At 30.9% G+C, this 10327-nt stretch overlaps 1 pseudogene; it reads left to right on the forward strand.

The window, feature by feature from the left end:
* Positions 1-1341: 1341 nt before the first annotated feature.
* On the forward strand, positions 1342-5289 carry LOC107473001 (receptor-like kinase TMK2; annotated as a pseudogene).
* Positions 5290-10327: the final 5038 nt, after the last annotated feature.

The raw sequence follows: 10327 nt of genomic DNA on the forward strand, positions 1-10327 counted from the left end.
ATGAAGAAATTTGGTCATAACCATAATACATGTGATTATAGAGAAAAGGAAAAGTCTAGGGGACTAGCAATTTTATTGAATTTTGGCCAGCATGTAATCAGCAGAAAAAAGTGAGTTATTAGATGAAATCTCACATCTATCTCACACCATTAGATCATCATTAATGGCTATTTGATGGCTACCAATCACAAAATTTACTGACCCTAGCATTGCTCTATAGAAAACAAGAAAGAGGTCGTTTTGGTCAACATGTACTATTATTGATTTATTTTGCTTGAGTATTCGCAACTGAGAGCACGAGACAGGGGCAAGCGTGAAAAGAAACGCAACTTTTTTCTTTTGAAAACTTTTCAAGGAATAAGTTAGAAACATGAATGTAGATATAAAATCCAAGTTACAAGTGGCGTTAGTTGATAAAACTTGCAAACAGTAGTGTATGCTGTGGACAACAATTTGACAACTTGTTTTGTGATAAGGATGTTGCAAAATTGCTATAGTCTTTCCATGCTTACCTAGAGGTCGTAACTAACCATCTTATATGTATGTTGCACGCGTACAACTTTATAAAGCTGAATTTGATATTTCTTCTTGAACGGCCATGAATGTAACATAAATATGTAGGGTATCTCATATATGTTTTATGTATGGAATTTTTTGTTATGAGTAGTTAGTGCCCTGGATGAAGAATCTTAGCATGAGTGTCAAAAACCAAAAGTAGTGTAACATCAAGAATGAGTGTGATGAGTGAGTGTAACAGATCAAGAAAGAAAGTGAGTGTGTTATAGACTTATAGTTTCGTCAAAAGGAAATAAATGTTACTAAGGTTTCAAAAAGAAAATAGTTGCACTATACCCCTAGCAAGTAAGTTTAATTTTATAGAGGAGCAAGTTTTTTAAAAAATTGTAATACTATGTTTCTAAAAACTATAAGGTTAGTTGTATTTCATTATTGGATAAAGTACTAAATTCGTCTTACGTTTAGGCGTAATTTTGTTTTGGTTATTAAAGTTTAAAGTTTTTTGTTTGAATCCAAAAAAGTTTTAATATAGTCTGAGGTCAAAGTTAAATAATTAACGAAATATCTTACATAATAACAGTACAATAATAAGGTCTGGAAAACAAGTAGAAACTCTAGAGACACAAAATCAATCGTTCAAAGTTTTGATGGTTTGGCTTGACGGATTTGACCCGTTTTATAATTTTAGCTATCACATACATAATAGCTAGCGAAAAGCTTCAACGTTATCAGAGACTTGTTAGCAAAAGGTTGGAAAACTGATTGGACGGAGAGGCAATTCTTTAGTTTGTCTTTATTTAATTAGAAAAGAAAAACACAGAGAATATGGTAATGGTTACCTATATCATTTCCCAATCATGGAAAGTATTGGAGTTGAATTGTGGATGCCCCACCCACCAACACCCAACCTTCCCTTGTCTCTAGCTACCACCACGGCATGGTTTCATTCCCACTAAACACATCTCTCCCCTTAGCTTGTGGAACAAAGATACAGATCAGATCTGAAATATGGGTTTACTAACATTCTTCTTGTTCTGGCAGCCTGTGTTGTCCACGAATAACAATAACAATAACGAGATAGTAGGTGATGAAGCTGCTTATCTCATCAAGCTTAGAGAGGCCATATCCCCTGCTCCTTCCAGCTGGTTCAACGTCACCAACATGTGCGACTGGAGCCATGTCATTTGCGGCACCGATCTTCACAACAACCCCTGCGTGGAAGAAATCAACCTGAATTCAATGTCGCTCAAGAGGTGTTCCTGAGCTTCAACAACTTCACCTCCATCCCTCACGGTTGCTTCCAGGATCTATATAGTTTGGAGCAGCTCAGCTTGAGTCTCAACACCAACCTTGCACCCTGGACATTTCCCGCCAGTTTGAATAACTCAATTGGACTTACCTTTCTCTCACTCGACGCTACAAACCTTTTGGGCTCCTTGCCAGATACATTTGCTTCCTTCCCCAACTTGCAGACTCTTTATCTCTAAAAAAACAACCTGACTGGCGTGTTGCCCAAGTCTATTGGAAAACTACTCAAGCTAGAATCGTTGCATCTCGGTGACCAGAAGTATGGTGGCTTGTCGGGTACAATTGAATTTCTTTCATCCATGACGCAGTTGCTTGCTGTCAGACTTGAAGGAACTCCTTAGAAGGTCCCATTCCCAACCTGTCAAATTGCACCTCTTTGCAATCTCTAATGCTTGGGGACAATCAATTAACGGGTGCATGCAGTTCCACTTTCTCTCATCAATCTCCCCTTCTTGACTCAAGTTTCGCTGGACAACAACTAGATACAGGCCCTGTGCCTGTATTCAACACGAGTATTACAGAGTCACCGTTTTGCTACTGCGGCGTTTGGGTATCCGCTTCTCTTGGCGCGCACGTGGCGAGTAAACAATCCCTGTAATGGTTGGAATTTCATCACGTGCGATATCCAGCACAAGATCAGAACGGTCAATTTGACAAACCTAAATCTCACCGGAACTATCTCACCGGCGTTTGCCAATTTAACTGACTTGGAAGAACTGTATCTTGTTGAGAATAATTTAAACGGATCAATTCCTGAAAGTTTGACCACCTTGCCACAACTCAAGATTCTAGATGTCTCCAACAACAACTTATCAGGGATCATTCCTATATTCTCGCCTAACATGGTGCTCATCAATACTGCAAATAATGCTTTTATTGTTGCGCATTCTCCAACTAGAACTACACCACTTTGGATCAAATTAGGTACGTTTTATCTGCGCCAACTGAAATGTCCATGGTTAAAATTTGTTTACAAAAAGGATAAATTGTTTTTACAGAAAATTAGAGCAATATAATTACTATGATATGCATGTCTGTGTATAGGAAACATATTGTTAAAGAGTATTTTTTTTTGTTTTACTTAACAACAATAGAAAGGGATTAAATGCATGTTACTGATCACATAAGAGTATAAGACAGACAAACAAGTTAAATTTTCTGAAATAGACCATATTGTGATATGATTAATAAAGGGCAAGTTCTTCAATGGGAAGAAGAATATAATGGATGTTGATGGTATTTTAAAGAGAATTATGAATTATCAGTATCTTTTTAAAATATTAAAAGTTTTACTTTGGATCCAATATTATTTCATTGATTCAGAATATCTTATTGATTAAGTAACTAATTAATAGTTCAGTTAAAATAATACAGGTTTAACTTGGCCCATATTTTAATAACTTTTTAAACGAGTCAATTTTAACTTCATTTATTTTTCAGACTACTATGTAATTTGTAAAACTCAAATTTTAAATAAGAGAAATGCTATGAAATTATTAAAAATTATTTTTTTTATCATTATTTAGTCATTAATATTTAAAAGTATGAGATAAAATATATTAGATTATTAGACTAAAAAAATTGAATTGATAGTTAAATGATGATAAAAAATAATAAATTCTAACGGTTCTTAGCATTTTTTTAAATAATATTTAAAGCTAATATCAAATAGTAATATGTCAAATTTTAAAAACAGTATCTTTAGATGGAATATTTTTTAATTTGAAGCAATTTATTGAAAATATTTTTATAACGAAGAATGCTAGAGAGCTATCAAAATTTATTATTTTTGGTCATCAATTAATCATCAATATTTAAAGTATAAATAAAATATATTGTTGAATTACTAAATAATGTTAAGTGATGGCTAAAAATAATAAATTTTTATGGTCTCTAGCATTCTTCTTTTGTAATAAAGTAATTAACAAACTTATGATTAATGAATATGTAGACTCAAAGATTAAGTGGCCACAATTTTATTGATATAAGATATTGGCTTCAATATCTCATGCGTCACCTCTAGCTTGATTGATTTCAAATGTGTAGGACCATTTTCAAAGTTTTATACTTTTATTAATTGCTTCTTGTTACTATTGTCCTAAGGATTATATCAAATATTAGGAAAAGTTTGTTTGTACCTCAATGAATAAATATCTTTATTTTCTCCTCAATCTCTTTGTTTAATTTTATCTTTTACCGTTTTGAAAATTTTAAAATTTTATCTACAAAGTTAATAGTTAAGTTAAAAATAGAATTTTTCTTTGTCAAGTGTATGTAAAGTTCACGTAGCATGCATTACTCTATTGGTAATTATTCTTCACTTCGTTACATCGCAGGTGCTAGTGCTGTAAGTATTGTGGGAGTTATTTTAATCTTTGGGGTGATTGCTTTTCATCGTAAGAGATGTTTTAGGTTAGTAAAAAGGACAATGTCGAGGAGAACATGTTGAAAATCTCATTAAAAGTTATGGTTCCTTGAGTCTCAAGCGATATATACATATAAAGAAGTGAAAAAGATGATAAATTCATTTTATGAAAAATTAGGAGAAGGAGGACTTGGTATTGTGTATAAAGCAAGTTTAGCTGATGGTGTCAACAGGTGGCAGTAAAAATATTGAAAGAGTCAAAGGAAAATGTGGAAGAATTTATAGATGAAGTTTCTATCATTAATAGAACATCTAATGTGAATATTGTTTTACTTTTAGAATTTTGCTATCAAAAAAATAAGAGTACTGGTTTATGAATTCATGCATAATGACTCTTTAGATAAGTTCTCTTATAGAAAAGATTCTTCTGATACTCTCTGTAAATTGGATTGTAGCATCTTGTATCAAATCTCAATTGAGGATTAGAATACTTACACCGAGGATGTAATACAAGAATTTTACATCTTGATATTAAACCTCAACATATTTTTTTGGATGAACATTTCTGTCCAAAGATTACAGATTTTGGATTGGCAAAAATTTGTAAGAAGGACCAAAGTAACAAGAGGAACTCCAGGATATATTGCACCAGAAGTATTTAGTCGAATATATGGTGGAGTTTCTCACAAATCTGATGTATATAGTTATGACATGTTAATTCTTGAAATTATTGAAAAAAAAAACAAAACTACAAAAGTGAAACATCACAGGGTAGTGAGAATTATTTTCCCGATTGGATCTATAAAGATCTTGATCAAGGGAATATTCCTACAAGGCGTTTGTCCTACAAAGCAGAAGAAAATGATATTGTGATGAAAATTACTTTGGTGAGTTTATGGTGTATTCAACCAAATCCAGTGGATAGACCTTCTATAGATAAAGTAATTGACATCCTAAAAGGACCACTTGAATCAGTACCATATCCTCCAAAACCAGTCTTATTTTCTTCTGCAAGACTTATTCCACAATATTCAAATATGTCTTATAGTAATGAATATAGTAATGATAACAGGGGAGATTGTCTCAAAAGGCAAATGTAGCTTTGATGTAACTTCCACTTCTTGTTGAGTAGTATTGTGTAAGTGCTTTTTTTCCTCCTCCAAATATTCAGATATATGTTAATAATTAGCCTCAGTTTGCATAATAGGAATTATTTGAACATTTATTTATAGTATAATAAAGTGAAATAATTTTATACAAATGGTACAACTTTAGATAGCATTGTCAGAATTGTTAAGTGAAGAGAATTGACCAAGCTAATAGGGAAGGTAGAAGAGAACTGATTAATCGGAATTGTAGAATATGAATTCTGATTATGATTCTGAAAGCATAAGAATCAACCAGTATTGATACACTTGATGCAATAGCACTTAAACTGATAAGCACTTCTTGATAACTAACCTAACTAATATAACTGCCTATAACAGAAGCTAACTAACTGAAAACAGAATCGGTAAGCGAAGAGAAGCATGGTCAGTTGCTTGAGGGTTAAGTAAGTCTCTTAGCTTAGATTATTAATAACCGAATCTAAGTCTTAACAATTGTAGGCCATAACTGTTAATTAGCAATTTCTGGTGAGAATAAAAGAGCATACAATGAAAGGAGCTAATCCAAACTTATACAAAGAAGAAACAAAATTTTCTTCTCCACAAGAATGCAGGGGAATTTCGTCATGATTACATGGTATGATATTGAGCTAAAAGTTATTGAAAAATATATTAACCTTATATAGATAAATGTTGAATAGTGTCATGTGGTGGATAAATCTCGCCTTCTTTGACAAATCTTGCCTTCTTTGATGAATGAATTACTCTCCGTTGGATTTAAATTAGGTACAGATGTGTAACTAGAGTGAACAGAAGAGAGCAAATGAAAATTAATAAATAAGTAATGGCAGGAAGAATAATATAAAATTATCTTATTTAATTTAATATTTATAATTATATATTTAATATATTTAGAATTATCTATTTATTTTAATAATAATTAATAAACACAAACTAAGAAAAACTTGAGTTACTTTCAGCTGATTTTTATTGTCATGTAAAATTTTTTGAAAAAATGATAAATAAATCTTTATTCTTTTAATTCGAAGATAAATAAATTCTTAACTAATCGAAAATAGAAAAAGCATTTCTCATATTTTAAAATGTGAGACTTTTAAATTCTTTTAGAGAACTTATTTGTCACCACAAAAACATATTAGTTATTACAGAAATTTTTTGGTATTTACAGAAGTTTGAATCGCCATTGTTTACAAAAATAACGTTTTTAAAAAATGTCATAATTAGAAGCGTCATTCTAATTATTACAGCGATTTTTAAAAAACCGTCACACTTTCTAAAATTAAAATAATAATTTTTAAATAGGTTAAAATATCGGTTCTAATCGTCATTATATCCAAATAAAATGGTATTTTTTTGGTTGGTTAAACTATTGTTTTTTACGTGGATAAAATGACATTTTCATTGTGTAAAAAAACAGTTATAAACTGCCGTTTTTTCCAATAAGAGTGACATTTTTATCATTTAGAAATAGCAGTTTAAAATCACGCCATTTTTCCTAGTTGAAAGGACATTGCAGTTACCAACCACTATTTTTTTCAGATTACAGTGACATTTTTTATTGTTTAAAAGAACAATTTTATCTGTTATTTTTACCAAGTTAAAATAACAATTTTTTTTTGTTTGAAATGACAATTAAAATCATCATTTTGACCACATTAAACAAATATTATTTTGTTTAAAATTTTATAATAACTCAAAATCGTAACCCATAAACAAAATATTACATAACTCATAAATAAAGTATCAAATATAGTATTCGATTTTTTAATATTAGATATAAAAAATCATAACTCTTATACAAAATACATGACATAATATTTCAATTTTAAATATCTTAATACATAAAATCTCCATCATAAAAAGATCATGATGTTTTGTTGCTCGCACCAAAAAATTACTTCATATTCCTACAATAAAAATATAATTTAAAAATATATTAAAAAATAACAAAAAAATGATATTGACCCAAGTAGGACAAAAGTATATACATATATCAAGAATCAAATGAAAAATAAATATTTTTGTCATTTTTCAAATTCAATTTTATTAGCAGTTGGCCAGTTGCAGACAACAAATTCACTTTATCAAAAGATAGCAGCCTCACTTTTACCATCCCCTTTATTACTTACCCATTACCATCCTAACTAGCATAATTCAAAATGTCAAAAAAAAAATTTGTAGCTACAAAAGTTTATATATAATTGCAACTTTCAGTGGAAAAGAAACTATAACCCCAAAAATAGGGCATAATTGACCTAAATCAGAGTTAACTATGACCATCCATAGATGAAATTTTACTGTACTTCAACTAATCAGCCCAATTCTCAGATCAATTGATAAACCTTTTCCATTTATATATTTTACTTTTCCTTCACAAAACCAATTTTTTTTTCTTTTTTCACATACCTTAAAAAAATATCAAAATTTATCAATTTTTGTTTCATGTAAACGTGTCCAAAATTAGTCAATTTGAGCAGCCCATCAACTCATAATATTAAAGTGACTCAATTTCTTACTAGCTGCGGAAATAATTAACTAATGTGATAGATATTATGAAATATGAACAAATTTACAGGACAGAGCCCTACTTCACAAAGGTTATTCAGGCTAAACTCATTCATCAATTCATTTTATCAAGAGATAGCAGTATGAATTTATTCTCACTAGTACTTATTAACAATTACCATCCGAACTAGAATAATCCAAAACTTAAAATAAAATAAAAAAATTAACGAAGATTGTGTTTTTACCTATGAAGTTTGATGATTAGATAATATCGCAGCCAACGACTCCTTAGAAGCAATATAGGAGATTAGTGCTTGCAATTGTGTTTTAACCGCATCCAATTCTTCTTGCACATTTAAACTACAATTGGACGATGTGCCAGCCTCATTTAAAGAACCAAAATTCTTATGAGTAATCTCCGTAGCAGTGTTTTTAAAAGTCACTGTTGGGACAACTCTCATGTCTAAATCAGGATCCACTTTTTCAAGAACTATTCCAAGAGTATCAAGATGAGAATTACCAGTTGAATCCACTAGTTGTTGAGTGTTATGTGTTTCAATTTTTTCCTGTATATATTTATAAAAGAAAGAAAAAAAGGGATCAGACAGAGTTAACTTGTTAAAAACGATTAAAACTATGAAAAGTCTAAGGGCCAGCAATTTTTAACCATCAAAACAAAAGTGAATGATCTCCTACCATTAGATATAATCTCACACTATTAAAAACACCATTAATGACCAATTGATGGTTACAAAACACCAAAATTGCTGCCCCTAGCATTCCTCAAAACCGTTACCAAAAGCAAACTGGATCTGTAAGTCACTCTATACCTCCTCGGTGGAAGTTGTATCATGCGTATCTTCTTCATTGCTCCGCCGAACGGCCATAATCAATGCAGCGAAGCGGAAACAAACGAAACTCACCAGCATCGTGATAGGGACGAAGATAATTACGTAGATGATGATACTGTAATTTCTTTGCACATGTGGGTTGAGAAGGAAAGCACCAAGCACGTAGGAGACAGCAAGAAGGAGGAGAGAGAGGGACATGAACATTGCCAATACCAAGGTGGGATATCCTGGACCAATAGGACTTCCGCTTATAACCATAATACAGGTAGTTACAGAGAACAAGAAAGAAAGAGAGTTGGTTATCATGAAGCCCGTGTATCCATGTGTGTCCACGGCAGCATAAACAGATTGGCCTGGACATGCTTGACCGTGCAGTTTTGGAGTTGGACAAGTGACGGTTCCCTTGTCTCCGTTTTGGACAACCCCGCCCGGTGGATTCAGACCGTTTTGAAATGCCATAGTTGCAATGACGGTGGCTATCATACCCAGGTTTCCTCTCATTTCCTTCAACCACTCATCGTCAGGAGGCGGCACCGATACCAGATAACGTGCAAGACTACTCCTGATGATATCTAAAGTGATATCCAAAATGAAATCAGGTATTGGCATTATTGTCGCCATTATTAATTATTGATTTAGTTTGTTTGATTAATCGCAGTTGTGAGAGAAAGACAGACAGAGAGCAGGAGCACTGCTAAAGTTAAAAAGAAGGAAAATGGCACATAAACCATATCTGTGCCGTATATATACCATCAAGAAAAGACGCCCCCTGCAGTGCCATTGGTTAGATTATTTTAATTGTATTTTTTTTATGGTAGAAACTTGAGGTGACAAAACTGACATGTAGATGTGTTAATATGAAATTGATAATTAAAAATTATTAAATAATAATTTAGTTAAATTTATTAGAATTAATAATTTTACATGAAAATAATTCGGTAACTTTTTCATCAGCTTCGACAAAAAAAACTTAGAATTCTCTTACTTAAAAAGAATTTATAAGAATAACAATAATATTTAAAAAGTAAAAAAATCAATTCAAATAGTTAAAATTTATTTATCTAACATTTATGTGTCGTTAGAATTAGTAGATGTTAAATAAGATAAATTTAAATTATTTTTTATTAATTTTTTTATTGTCTTCTTGATATTACTATAAGAATAAATATAGAAAATTAAATTTCAATTAACTAATATTAATTAATGATTTTTATTATAAAATTTAAAATAAAAAATAATTATAAAATATTAGCTAAAAAGTTTATTTCAATTTGGATATCTATTATTTTCTATTCATATAAATTCAGGAAATAAAAAGTTACATATTTTAAAATATGTTCCTCTCAATCTTTTTAGTTTCTTAATAATTTTACTTTACTAACTTTTATTGGCAAAAGGATAACATCGTGAGAGTACGGACTTGAAAAATTTTAAAATAATCTTTAAAAAGAAATACAAATTAAACTATAGCATGATTCTTAAATTAAATAAGACGGAACTAGAGAAACAGGATTACGATATGGATGTATCTGATACACAAAAATACTATGTTATTCTCAATTTAACATGTATTATGTGCGTCATCGATGACAACAACCATAAGTTGATTATTAGCTTATTTTACCCCGAAAACTTTTTTTTTTTATCGATTTCTA

Source organism: Arachis duranensis, chromosome 2 (genome assembly GCF_000817695.3).
Source record: "Arachis duranensis cultivar V14167 chromosome 2, aradu.V14167.gnm2.J7QH, whole genome shotgun sequence".
Taxonomy (NCBI): Eukaryota; Viridiplantae; Streptophyta; class Magnoliopsida; order Fabales; family Fabaceae; genus Arachis; species Arachis duranensis.